The sequence below is a fragment of the Euprymna scolopes genome, chromosome 9 (assembly GCF_053919585.1).
Source record: "Euprymna scolopes isolate OS-2025 chromosome 9, ASM5391958v1, whole genome shotgun sequence".
NCBI lineage: Eukaryota > Metazoa > Mollusca > Cephalopoda > Sepiida > Sepiolidae > Euprymna > Euprymna scolopes.
This window is the reverse complement of record NC_136490.1, coordinates 401,881-417,147: the sequence shown is the minus strand read 5'-3', so window position 1 is coordinate 417,147 and position 15,267 is coordinate 401,881. Positions and strand designations below refer to the sequence as shown.

General features: G+C 34.1%; 1 protein-coding gene across 1 annotated transcript in view; it reads left to right on the top strand.

Annotated features, from left to right (window-relative positions):
• Nucleotides 1-13,305, top strand: part of LOC145284415 (uncharacterized) — a 92,055-nt gene extending 78,750 nt beyond the window's left edge. The window contains exon 3 of the transcript XR_013868822.1: nt 9,436-13,305. The gene's annotated coding sequence lies outside the window, so the exon portion shown is untranslated. The remainder of the gene's footprint in view (nt 1-9,435) is intronic.
• Nucleotides 13,306-15,267: the final 1,962 nt, after the last annotated feature.

Genomic DNA, 15,267 nt, shown 5'->3' with positions numbered 1-15,267 from the left:
TTTAAAAATCTATCAAAATTTTTCTATTGATTCTATTTTTACGATATTTTCAGGGTCAATGTGAAATTTTATGTTCTTTCCAATAAACCGAATATAATATTTTAGACAAACGTTTTTTTTAAATTCACGCCCCCCCATTTTCACGCCCCCCCATTTTCACGCCCCCCCCATTTTCAACTTTCTCTTAAAAAGTAAATAATTAATTTATGTTTAATAGTTTTATATATCACAAATTGAAGAGAAAAGGTCAATAAATAATATATTCAAATTTAAAACAAAAAAAGAAAAAATCAGTTTTTTAGAAATTTACCTGTAAAGTCCGAAGTTTAAAACCTTATTTTATAAGAACACATTTTTTCTGTTTGTCTTTTTTTTTTTTTTTTTAATGAAACCTTGGTCCTTGCTCCTTTAATTGAAAAAAAAATTAGGGCTTGAATTACATTTTTCGAGGAGTTATAAGCTTAGAAAGATAGGGGGTCGAATAATTTACGCCTCTCATTTTGAAATGTCTATTAAAAAGTAAATAATTAATTTATGTTTAATAGTTTTATATATCACAAATTGAAGAGAAAAGGTCAATAAATAATATATTCAAATTTAAAACAAAAAAAAATCAGTTTTTTAGAAATTTACCTGTAAAGTCCGAAGTTTAAAACCTTTTTAAAAAAAAAAAAACACATTGTTTTGTTTTGTTTTTTTTTTAAATAAAACCTTGGTCCTTACTCCTTTAATTGAAAAAAAAATTAGGGCTTGAATTACATTTTTCGAGGAGTTATAAGCTTGGAAAGATGGGGTGGAATTATTCACTATTTTCACGAAATGTGAAAAAAGTAAATGATGGCAGCTGACTGTTAAATACGTGAAGTTTGGATAAAATGAATTAAAATTTAAAAAAAATTGGTTTGTATTACTGTACACATAGATTCGAAAAAGTTGTCAAAAAACAAATATATAACAAAAAAAAAATGTTATCAAAGGCAAGATAAGTTACTTTTCTACCTAGCTGGATAATTTTCTTGTGGTTTTATTTAATGTAACATGTTTATTCAGCTCGAAAACACGGTAAGTTTGGGAAAATGAGTTAAAAATAAGAAAATATACAAAATACTGTTAAAACCCACCGAATATATGTCAGCCTATGTCACGGTATCATATATATATCTAACAGTATTTTGTCTAGGTTTTTTTTTTATTTATAGCTCCTTTTCCCAAAATTACCGTGTGAAAGAGAGAGAGTCGGGCGCCTGTTTAAATTTTCGGGTTTGTTTTACTATACACATAGATTCGAAAAAGTTGTCACAAAACAAATATAGAACAAATAAATGTTATCAAAAGCAAGATAAGTTACTTTTCTACCTAACTGGATATGTTTTTAGTGTTTTCATTCAATGTAACGTTTATTCAGCTCGAAAAACATACAGTGTTTACCAATGTATTGGAAAATTTAAAATGGCGGGCGACTCTTTCTCTGAGACGGTAAGATTGGGAAAATAAGTTATAAATAAAAAACCAGTCAAAATACTGTTAAAAACCCGCCGAATATATGTCAGCCTATGTGACGGTAACATATATTGGGCGAGTTTCTAACAGTATTTTGACTGGTTTTTTATTTATAACTCCCTTTCCCAAACTTACCGCCTCAAAGAGAGAGTCGGCCGCCATTTAAAATTTTCCAATACATCGATAAACACTGTATGTTTTTCGAGCTGAATAAACATGTTACATTAAATATAAACACTAAAAATATATCCAGTTAGGTAGAAAAGTAACATCTTGCCTTTGATAACATTTATTTGTTCTATATTTGTTTTGTGACAACTTTTGCGAATCTATGTGTACAGTAATACAACCCCCCAAAAATATATACAAAATACTATTAGAAACCCAACCAATATATGTCACGTTAACATATATTACTCTTTGACCACTTTTTTGTGTGTCATTGGATGTTAATACAAATCGTAAAATTCTCACAAATCTGATATTTTATTTTTATTTTTGCGAGTGTCCTACAAACGATTTTGATATTAAAACATTGCAAATACGTTGTTTAGTTATTAATGTCCTTGTGGTGTTTTATCGTAGAACGGAAGACAGACCAAGACATCTTTATTAGGCTTTACCGAACTAATTTCACAGCCAATAATAAACGTAAGAGCAAATAGTAAACGTAAGAGCAGGTAGCAGCAGTAAACGCAGGAACTGTTAGTAACAAAATGTTGAAAAAAAAAACCCTCAGCCCTTTTAAAAAGGAATGTGTACAAAATCACGTGCCATAGAAACTTTTACTTTAACGGAAATATAACAATCTCCCCACCCCCATTAGTAAGAGAGATTGCAAGATGTAGATTTTTTTTTCTAAGTAGAAAGTTATCTTTGAAAGTGGCGATGTATTTTATTTATAAGTACAGTCGCTGGACTGGTTTACGGATTCGGCTAGACCAGCGTGGAAGCAGTTCAATATTCGAAGGACTGGCCGATCTCTGCGAGTTCTCTATATTTTCTGCATTAAGTGTATTGTTAGAAATACAAGTGGCCTCCGCAGCAAAATCGACCAGCACATTTTTAGTCCTTGTAGTAGAATCTGAGAGGCATATGATTCCGCGCGAAAGTGAGCTTGTTCTAAAGCTCTAGCACATTGAGTAGCTTCGGTGAGAATTAGAGTGCCTGTTTCAAGGAGCCTTGCACTTATCAATGAGGACCAGAGACCACGAATGAATGCATCACGGACAGATTCATCCCTGTAAATGGTAGCCGTTACGTCTTTAAAACAGCAGTCAGCGGCAAGTCGATTCAAGGCCTGAAGGTATTGGTCAACAGACGCGATTTCTTGTTGCAAACGCGTGGAAAGCAGATGTCTAGCATGAATAATGCTTGGAGACTTGTTGTAAACGCCTTTCAATAATTCCACGGCATGTTCAAAACCAGAGCAAACTTCGATAACGTCAGCAACAGAGGGACCAATGTTTAAATAGAGAACTTCTAAGCTTATTAGGGTTTAACGAACCGATAGTTGATAAGTAGTTGATAAGTAGGGTTCTATCCTTGGACCTCTATTGATATTCATAAATGACCTCCCCGACAAAATTGCCTCTGAGATGGGTATATATACTGATGACACTACACTCTATGGCAGGCACGACAGGAAGACGAATGAATACATTTCTAAAGAAATGGCAGAAACTCTAGAGGAAGACCTCCTATCTGTGGTGGAATGGGGACAAAATTGGTTGGTCACGTTCAATGCTGCCAAGACTAAACTAGTTTCATTCAATAATTACAAGAAACCCTCTCTACCACCTATAGCAATGGAAAACGACTCTTTATCTGAGAGTACATCTTTCAAACTCCTTGGCCTAACGTTCACAGGAAACATGAGTTGGAACAATTACATTGAAGGCATTGCTAGGGCTGCTGCAAGAAAGGTGGGCTCTCTCTACCGTGCTAGACAACTACTAACACCCGAAAGTATCCTGTACCTCTATAAGGCCACCATTCGCCCATGTATGTAGTATTGCTGTCACATCTGGGCTGGTGCATCTGCTACTAGTCTCTCGCTCCTTGACAAGGTTCAAAAGAGAGTCGCAAAACTGATAGGCCCTAAACTGGCATCTAAGTTTCAGCCGCTGTCCCATCGACAAAATGTTGCATCCCTCTGCCTTTTCTACAAGTATTTTAGTGGTGAATGCTCTGACGAACTGCAATCACTTGTGCCCCACGACGTGAGCACCCTCGACAAACCCGACAGGCTACTAAATCCCACCCTCACACTGTAGAGATCCCTAGATGTAAAAGATCTTTTTACTCCAATAGTTTCTTCCCCAGAACCGCTAGACTCTGGAATTCCATTCCAGGTCCCTGCTTCCCCAACAGTACTGACATGCAGAAGTTGAAGTGTAATGTGAACCGACATCTTGCTGCCCAAATCCCTACATAGTATCCTAGTAGTTGTTGCCCCTGATAGTAGCCCCCTACACCAAAGTGGCAATTTGCCTTGTTTGGGATGAAAATGTAATAAAAAAATTTTTTTTAAAGTTGCGGAACCATAATTTCCAAAACTTGTTGGCCTGAGGGTCTGCCGAGGAAATATCAAATTTATCCAGACAAATTATCTTCTCCATGAGGAAAATAAAAAATTAGTTCGGTAAATTGTGGTGTTTTATCGTAGAACGGAAGACAGACCAAAACCTCTTTACTAGGCTTTACCGAACTAATTTCACAGCCAATAATAAACGTAAGAGCAAATAGTAAACGTAAGAGCAGGTAGCAGCAGTAAACGCAGAAACTGTTAGTAACGAAATGTTGAAAAAAAAAACTCAGCCCTTTTAAAAAGGAAAAGGAACATGTGCAAAATCATGTGCCATAGAAACTTTTACTTGAACGGAAATATAACAGTCCTTTAATCAAAACTCTCACAGACCAAAAGTACATAAAAAAGTAGACATGGTAAAAACACTGAAAGAAAAATTGGTGCTGTTCATGGCCTACTATAATAATATAGTAGGCCATGTGCTGTTTTACAATTTGCCACTGTGCAGAGGGAGACAGCTCGTTTACTAAGAGATTCATTCATTTTTTCATCTCATAATTTAGGACACAATATTTTTTAAACTCAAAACATTAAAAACAGAAAGCTGCAGCGAATTTTTTTAATGTAACAAAATTGATAACATTAATAATACAAAAGGTAGTCTTTACGCGCCTATTAAGAGAAAACGAATGAACCCACAATAGTTTCATTATATGAAATTATGAGATGAAGAAAACTGAACAAATCTCTTAGTAAATGAGAGTTGTCTTCCTCTGCACAGTGACAAACTGTAAAACAGGGACAAAAAATCAAGTTGACTTCATTTTTTTTAACAAATTAAAATCCAATATTTCTGAATGAACTTTCATTTTTCAAGAAAGATAAAATCTTGAATTTTATCATATTAAAAGCAGAATAATATATTTTTTCCATAATTTTTAATAGTAGTTTAAATTATAAATTAAAAAAAGGTTAAATATCAAATTTTTCACTGAAAAAATAAACATTGAACAAAACTTAAATATTTTTAAAAAATTAATAAAACTAATGTTAGGGTGTCTAAATAAGATTTAAAAAAATAAACTTTTAAATTTTTTTGTCTAAATAAGATTTAGGATGATTTGCTATAAGAATATGCAAAAAAATAATAAAATATTAATACCTTAATTTCGAATAATTCCATTTTTTATGACAAGTCAATAAGCTAATTAAGAGATACCATCTTGAATTCTAAACGTTTTTAAACTATGGAAATCTATACTAGTAACAAAAAACTAAACTAAAACTGCTTTGCTTTCTGATATATTTTTTATGTATGACTGTAATGGTTCTGACGCCTCTTTTGAGAGCTCCAATGAAGTAGTCCAGCCAATCCCCCTTTGCAGGAGTGCCCGTAACAAACGACCACGTCTACCATGCCACATGTGTGGTCTGGAGACCAGGTGGGAGTGTAGAGTTGAATGTAATAATCAAAGAAGAAAGCACTCGTGTGTGTGTGTGTGTGTGTGTGTGTGTGTGTGTGTGTGTATTGTGCAGTTATATAACTTACCTTTGGATGGGATCTGAGAGAGAGAGAAATTAAAGATGGCAGCCATGGATTTATAAGTTGTAGTCTCATGGAATCTCACAAGATCTCATTTTCCACTTCACACTATGCAAATGGAATGGGGTCAGTTTTCTAATAAAGCACCTGTTGGCAGAGGTGGTCGGGAGAACACGTGCTGGAAGTTGAGAAAATTGACAGTGACGAATTCTAACTGAACTTTAGCTGATTGTATTTATTTTATTTAGTTTTGCTGTTTACGAGCCTATTTAACTGCAAACCTGCAGAAAAGCATCACTTAGGGCTGAATTTTACTTAGTAGTTTATTATTTGCACCACAGGTCCTTTTAAAATGTTTTAAAATGAAAATATAAGAAAGTAACAATTTATGATTAGAAACTATTTTAGAACTTTTATACGCTTTAGAAAAGAAATATCAAAATAAAAACTTGAAATAAAAGGGAGAATATTTGAGAATTAACTGCCTAAAAACAAAAATTACAATTTAAAAGAAAATAATATTCTACTTGTACATTCAAAATTTATGTAATGTAAGCTTACATTCTTCTTGAAAATATTAGGTTGGTGCAAAAACAATATCGTTTTCACACATATGCTACTTTTATATATGATTTTTGAATTAATTCATTGATATATATAGCCATGTTATATATCATTTTGAAGCACGTTTTTCACTCTATCGAATCATGTTATTCGTTACCGTTCTCAATCTCTTCATTCATTCCTTTGCAGGTTTTTCGACAGCATGGACAAAATTCAAATCCGCATGATTTTCTTGTTTCAGTTCAAATTAAGCCGAAAAGCTGCCAAAACAACTTGTGATATCTATGATGCGTTTAGCCCAGGAACTACTGCCGATAAATTGACAAAATACACCAGAAGCTCCAACGTATGTGCCTGAGATTGACCAATTCTCTTCCATGACAATGCTTGCCAGCATGTTGCTCGACTAACCCTGCAGAAGCTGAACAAATTAGGCTATGAGACTGCCTTATCCGCCATATTCACCAGACCTCTCACCCACCAATTATCACTTATTCAAGCATCTGAACAACTTCCTGTGCGGAAAATGCTTCAAAAGCAGAGATGATGCCGAATTGGACTTCAATCACTTCATCACTTACAGAACTCTGGATTTCTATGCTAATGGGTTAAATAAAATTGTTTCTTGTTGGCAAAAATGTGTCAATTCTAATGGTTTTATATTTCAATTAATAAAATTTCTTATGAAAAGAGTTACGATATTTTGAAGTTGAACATTAAAAAACATTAATTTTGTCATCAACCTAATAAAATACAAAATTAAACTAATATATATGATGAGAACAAAGGAATAATATTGATATGTTGCATCTCGCCTTATATACCTGTGTCTCTACATTTTGCTCTAATGTGGGTGTGGGTGTGTTCTAATATGGCGTCCATGTGATCACCTCTTCTAACTCGTCCGCATGCATCTATTTCCATATACAAGTCTTATATACAGTTTAAATACATTTATACAGTGTGTATACATTATGGGGAATTCCTTTAAGGACCCTTAAGTTGTGTGTCTATTTGCTGTAGTTCTTAATTGTGCATAGATACATGTTAAGACTTCACCATAATTTTTTTTGTTATCTCTTGTCTTCTGGGATATGGTTCTTCCTGTCACTGGTCGATGATCTGTAAAAAGCATTCAAGACGAAAACATGATGCTGATTTTCTGGCAAGGATTTCTTTATTTTATCTGTGAGTGAACTCGGATCCTTTGCATACCTTTCTTGTATTTCTGTTGATGCATCTTTTCTTTGATCCTCATGGTCTTGAAACTAACTCAAGTCTGACTGTCTACTAAACTTCGACTCCAATTGACTGTCTACTCCAAAATTCCATGTGCGTTTCTATTTATATCAGGGTATATTTGTGGGGGTTGTAACGCCCCCCTCCCCCATTAACTGACTTATACCCAAAATGCACTAACCCACTTTCCAGTATGCGGGTGCATGTTCTGTCTATGGAAGTCACTGAGTTTGATGTGTCATAGGCAACTCCTTGACTTTTCTGCACCTACCCAGCACAAATTGGGTTCAAATCAGTACCACATTAACTGCATTACTTTTTTGTTGCATTTTCATCTCAAACAAGGAGCAGTGCCACTTTGATGTAGGGGGCTACTATCTGGGGCATAATTTTTAGAGGTAATAAGTAGGGAGTTGAGCAGCAAGATGTCTTTACATTACACTTGAACTTCTGCATGTCAGTACAATCAGGGAAGCAGAAACCCGGGAGGGAATTCCAAAGTCTAGCAGGTCTATGGAAGAAACTATTAAAGGAGAAGACTTTCTGGCACCGACTGATTTCTACTGTGTATGGGTTGGATTTTGCTGCTTGTCGAATCTGTTTGGTGTATTTCCATTGAGGCCGCACGAGGGCTCGTAGTTCATCAGAGCCTCTACAATTAAAATACTTGTAAAACAGACAGAGGGATGCAATCTTTTCATTGATGAGACAGTGGCTAGATGATAGAGTGTGTCCAAAAAGTCACTGAAGAGTTTTGGACTGAAATAGATTCTTTATTTTTGATATCTTTCTGTAAATTTAACACAATCTGACAAAGACATTAAGAAATTATTTTAAAAAATGCAAAATTCAAATAATCTTTATTTATGAAAAATAATGTATTTTAAATGTTGCCCATTTTCAGTTCTGCATATTTGTGCTCTTTCATGACAGATTGCAGAATCTCTGGATTGCAATTTAACTCCCTTATTTCGTTCCTAATCCTCTCCTTCAATTCTTACAGGGTTTAGAGTTTGTTAACATAGACTTTTTCTTTTAGATATCCCCACAAGAAAAAGTCAGTGTTAGTCAAGTCTGGGAAACGTGGTGACCATTTGACATTGTGATAGCAAAAGATAATGTTGTCGCCAAAGCATTGCCTGAGACACTCCATGATGTCTCTTGCCATATGTGCCATTGCCCCATCTTGTTGGAATCATAATCCGTGCCTATTTCGAATTTGTGAGCACAGGAAGTCTGTAATCATGGTCCAGTATCTATCTCCAGTAACAGTGACAGCATTTTCATTTTGATCTTCAAAAAAATACGGTTCAGTAATCTTCTCCTCCATTACTGCACCCCATACAGTTCACTTTATGGGATTCAACTGCTTTTGATGAGTTGCCCTTGGATTTTCAGAGCCCAAAAATCTGAATTTTTTTTTAATGAACCCATTCAAATAAGCATGAGCTACATCTGCCAGAATCAACTTTTGCAAAGAATTGGGGTTATTTCGGACAATTTCTTGCATTTGAACTGTATATTAAACCCTTGTTTAAAACTCTTCATGCTTAAAGTTTTGAACATGCTGCACTTTATAAGGAAAGAGTTTTAAACTGTGCAGAATATTGTGAACTGAGCTTCGACATATCCCAAGTTGTTTGGAACGTTGTCGAATCGATGTTTCAGGATGTTGCTCCACACTCTCTTGCACTCTTTCCTCATTTTTATTTGTGATACCATTTCGAGGTCTGCCAGCTCACAGAAAATCAAGTATAGCTCTTTGGTTTTCTAATCAGTGCACAATGTTTCGAATTACTGTAAAAATTGTGTTTTTTACTGTAAAAATTTGTCGTTTTATTGTTTCTTCAAATAACGTTTTATTCTATTTTGATTTTTTCCAAATCTTATTCAGCAATATATATTTATTCAGTATAAGAACGTCTAAAAATATCTTTTCTTAAAGTGTTTTTATTTTCTTAATTGCAGAAATTGCAATAATAAAAAACGAATGGATTATTATTTACATTCAGTTATCTTTTCCTTGAAAATTATCCTTCAATTTTTCTTATATTTGCAGAATATTCAACATTACAAAGAAAACAGTATTCTTGGATTGTAATTGATCAACATGGCTTTGTGACTTGAAATATGCACATGACATGGAAAGATGTTTTGAAATGTTTGGATGTACATTGCCAGAGTTAAAAGCATGAAATGAGATTATACTATTATGAACAACACCAATTTTTGTTTCATCAAATCAAACTTTTTTAATAATATATTGGTAAAAGATTTTCTTGTCAAATTTATATGTATTTCTCTTCTTGGTTTTATAAAATAGAATCTTAACTGTAATATTTGTCACAAATGGGATGCACCTGACGAATGCATTCATGAATCACTTAACAACAAACAAATTCAGTTATCAAAATACTTTAAAAAAACACATACTGCTAAAAGTATCTGTATAATACAAAATCATTAATTTCAAGACTATAGATCTAATAGTGAGTCGCTGCTTCATATTAATATATATTATAGTTCACAGTTAAATACAATTTATGTTTTTATTCATGAGAAAAATATTAGTCACAACTGCACCAATCTCGTAAATTTCAATTTAGAAAAGTTGGAAACAAAAAATGTAAATGATTAATAATTAGTTATGTTTCTTCCACAAACTCACAATATAGAAAACAGAAAAACAAGTCAAAAACTTCAAAAATGAACTACAAAATCTCAATATGGAAAATACAGAGAAACAATCCAAAACCTCAAAAATGAACATGAATGTGCTACTGGAGAGAAACTGTATTTTCGTAGAATATGTAGCTTTTCGTTTACAAGTAAACAGGTTTTTATTCACGTGCAAGCATACTATTGAGTGGTTTCAGCATTGACAACAAGTGCAAGTTCTGTCACATAGAGTTAAAGAATGTGAGCCACCTGATACACAACTGTAAGGTTCTGCTTGGGAACGGTTAGTATATGACACAACACAATGGAGTGTGTAAATATCTTGGCTGGACGATCTGTAAAAAGCTGAATATCGAATGCAGCAATTAGTCCTGGGAACATGTTTACCAGAGAGAACATTTGGAAATATGTCATACACCATCCACTATCATTACACAATCTCTACAGATACATCCCTTAAAAACAAACGCATAAAACCTGACAAAGTGATATAGGACAAAAAGAAGAAAGAAGTAACATTAGTAGAAGTTAATATCCCCAATTATGCTGGGTTAAAAAAGCGTTAAAAGAAAAAAGAATGAAATTCCATGGTTTCATGTATGACATTAAAATTAACCGAAATCTTAAAATCTCTATTGTTTCAGTAATTATAGAAGCGACTGGACGCATAAAAAAGAATTTCAAAAATTATCTGGCAAATATTCCCAGTAAATCAAGTGCAAGAGAGATTGTTTGAACAATTGCACTTATAGGGACAGGCAGAATTAAAAAAACAAAAATTTTGTTTGGAATATATATGATAGCAGGTGAATGTTTGTGATCTGGTAAGATGGCTGATCCACAGCTTGAACAAATTGATCAGAAAATTCAAAAGAAAAGAGAAAAAACATACTCTTGTAAAGAATGTAGCTCTTCTTTTACAAGAAAATCAAGTATGTTGCGTCATGTCCGAACACATACTGGAGAAAAACCATATTCTTGTGAAATATGCGGCTCTTCTTTTACACAAAAACAAAATCTGTTGCAACATATACGAACACATACTGGAGAAAAACCATATTTTTGTGAAGTATGTAAATCTTCTTTTGCAAGGAAACAATATATGGTGGAACATATGCGAATGCATACTGGAGAGAAATTATATTCTTGTACAGTATGTGGCTCTTCTTTTCCAAGAAAACACAAATTTGTAATTCATATGCGAACACATACTGGAGAGAAACCATACTCTTGTGAAGTGTGTGGCTCCTCTTTTTCAGAGAAGCAAAGTATGTTGCGACATATGCAAATACATACTGGAGAGAAACCATATTCTTGTGAAATATGCGGTTCTTCTTTTTCACTAAATTATAGTCTTTTGCAACATATACGAACACATACTGGAGAGAAACCATACACTTGTAAAGAATGTGGCTCTTCTTTTACAAGAAAGTCTCATTTATTGCGACATGTGCGAACACATACTAAAGAGAAACCATATTCTTGTGAAATATGTGGATTTTCTTTCACAACAAAACAATATATAGCTTATCATATACTAACACATACTGGACAGAAACCATACTCTTGTGAAGTATGTGGCTCTTCGTTTAAAGCTAAACAACATATGATAGAGCATATGCGAATACATACTGGAGAAAAACCGTATTCTTGTGAAGTATGTGGCTCTTCTTTCACAAGGAAACAATACATGGTTGATCATATGCGAACACATACTGGAGAGAAACCATATTCTTGTGAAGTATGTGGGTCTTCTTTTAGAACTAAACATTACATGATGGAACATAAGCGAACACATACTGGAGAGAAGCCGCATTCTTGTGAAGTATGTGGATCTTCTTTTGCAAGAAAACAATATATGGTCGAACACATGCGAACACATACTGGAGAGAAACCATATTCTTGTGAAGTGTGTGCCTCTGCTTTTTCACAAAGAAGAATTATGTTACGACATATGAAAACACATACTCAATAGGAATCATATTCTTGTGAAGTATTTGAATCTATTACACCAACATATCCATTGTAACATGTTCGCACACGGTAGAAAAACAATATTTTGTGAAATATGTGGATAATTTTTTGCAAGGAAATGATATCATGCAAAACATAAACATTTAATGGAGAGACCATATTCTTATGAAATATGCGACTCTTTTACTTAGAAATCACATATGTTTTGACATATGTGAACCCATACTGGAGAGAACTTGAATACCTACTAGATACTATCCTCGAGTGTCTGTCTCTTTATATGAAGGTTTGTTAAAGCAGCCTACCATGAGGATACGTTTCCCTTCAATAAACCCTGACTAAATAGTAAACATAACAGTATTTACAACCCAAAATAAGATCTCAGTGTGGCCAACATACACTGGCATTTACCAGACTAGATGTATTCTTATCCTGGAATCCAGTAAGACCAAGATACCACAAGACAGATATATTATACCATAATTAAATGATCAACTGTATATACAGAAAAATTAAGTATGATACATAACACATGAATAAATTCACAGACAATATTCTCGTGAAATACATGACTTGTCTTTTTCAGAGAAATTCACTATATTACAGCATACGATGAGAGTCAAGAAATATTCAGAGATCAAGTATATAAAAGTGTACTTGATGGAAACAGAAATGTGAAGTATGTTGCTGTTTTCCAGTTAAACTTATGTTGAAGAAACTCCATATTATTGCGAAATATGCCCCTATTCCTTACACAGAAATCATTAATGTTCTTTTTTTTTGAGAGAAAAATATGTTACCAACTCCTTTTACTAACTCAGTGTCTGTGAGGTTAGGGAGAATTTTAATGAAATTTTCAAATATCTATGTATCTCATATAGAGATAAAGTGTTAACCCTAGAAAGAGGCTCCTTGATTTCTAAGAATTTTAACTGATGGAAAATAGAAGAAAAAGAGAGAAACCACATTCTTGTTAACTGTGTTGATCACATTTTGTTATAGAAAAGATCTTTGTTGCAACATATTAGAATGCACGAAATTATGTACAGCATGAAAAGAAACTCGAAAAAAAGATCTCAATCATTTCTGAAATCCTGACAAATATACCCGTTGAACCACGGTCATGAGAAGAACAAAAATTGCACTTAAAAAGACGGTTAGAACCTTAAAAGATTTCTTGGTTGGATTCTATCAGCTAATGGATACATTTCTGGCATTCTGTAGGGTGCTCCATTCCCAGCTTCGACAAAAGGATGAGAAAATAAAAAAAAGAAAACCCATATTCTTTTAAAGTACATAACTTTTTTCTCAGGGACAAAATATGTTGCGACATAAAAATGATTACTGGTGAGAAAACATATTCTTCTTAAGTATTTGCATATTCTTTTTTAGAAAAATCTAATATAGTGTATGTTCACAGATACTGCAAACAAAACCATATTTTTAAGCATAATGGCTTTACCTCTTTGCACAGATGCACTTGGTTAAAGAATCTCCAGCATGTACTACATAGACGCTATCTTACTATAAAGTATGCATCTGTTCTATTTCTAACAAATTAACTAGGCTGATGCTTAAGACAAACCATATTCTCATAAAGTATTTTGATTAAAACATATCTTACAACACAGTTGAACACATACATGAGTGAAACAAAATTATATTGACGTATGTGGTTCATTTATGCAAAAGTCTTGCATGCTGCTGCATTTGAAAATACATGCTAGCTGGAGACTATCATTGAGAAGTCTTCATTTTATATACAGAAAAATTAAGTATGATACATAACACATGAATAAATTCACAGACAATATTCTCGTGAAATACACGACTTGTCTTTTTCAGAGAAATTCACTATATTACAGCATACGATGAGAGTCAAGAAATATTCAGAGATCAAGTATATAAAAGTGTTCTTGATGGAAACCGAAATGTGAAGTATGTTGCTGTTTTTCAGTTAAACTTATGTTGAAGAAACTCCATATTATTGTGAAATATGCCCCTATTCCTTACACAGAAATTATTAATGTTTTTTAATTATAAGAAAACACTACTCAAGACAACTTTCAATGATCTAGTAACTTTTAAATAAAGAAAAGATTTAAGCAAAATTTGTGAATGTTTAATTCAAAAATTTCTAACTGCGCCTCCCGAGGGTGGGGGTTCACCTCAAACACACAAAAGGGAATAAATCCAAGAAAGTAGAATCTCCACTCCCGTTGCACCTACTCTCCTGCCAGATCTGGAATCTCTCCAGCACCGAAAAATGAAGCTCGTTTTGTAGTTTCCAGCTTCACGCGCACACAAAATTTTGCGAGTGCACGTAATAAAATGCTGGCCACCATCTTTGTTTTTCCTTTTCTTGGCCTGAACTTACTCGCTGCACACCCACTTCTGTTTTTCTTAGCTTCTGACCACACTAACACAAAATCATAATATGGAAAATATAGAGAAATAAATTGTACTAATAAAATCTCACATATTCTGTTAAGTATTAGTGTCTTTTTTGCAAAGAAATCCAATATTTAAAAAATTTTTTTTTTTCACTCCAAACAAGGCACATTGCCACTTTGGTGTAGGGGCTACTATCAGGGACATAAACATCAGGGATACTATGTAGGAAGTTGGGCAGCAAGATGTTGGTTCACGTTGCAATTAAACTTCTACATGTCAGTACAGTCGGGGAAGCAGAGACCCGGAAGGAAATTCCAAAGTCTAGCTATTCTGGGAAAGAACCTACTGGAGTAGAAGGCTCTCTTGCATCTAGGGATCTCTACTGTGAGTGGGTGGGATTTAGCTGCTTGTCGGGTTTGTCGTGGGTATTTACGTTGAGGGGACACAAGTGCTTGCAGTTCGTCAGAGCATTCACCATTAAAGTACTTGTAGAATAGGCAGAGGGATGCAACATTTTGTCGATGTGATAGAGGCTGAAGTTTAGCTGACAGTTCAGGACCTATCAGATTGGTGACTCTCTTTTGAACTTTGTCTAGGAGCGAGAGACTAGTGGCAGATGCACCAGCCCAAATATGACAACAATACTCCATACATGGGCGAATGATGGCCTTATAGAGGTATAGGATACTTTCAGGCGTTAATAGCTTTCTAGCACGGTAGAGAGAACCCACCTTCTTCGCAGCGGTCCTGGCAATGTTCTCAATGTAATTGTTCCAACTCATGTTTCCTGTGAACGTTAGGCCGAGGAGTTTAAAAGATGTACTCTCAGATAAAGAGTCATTGG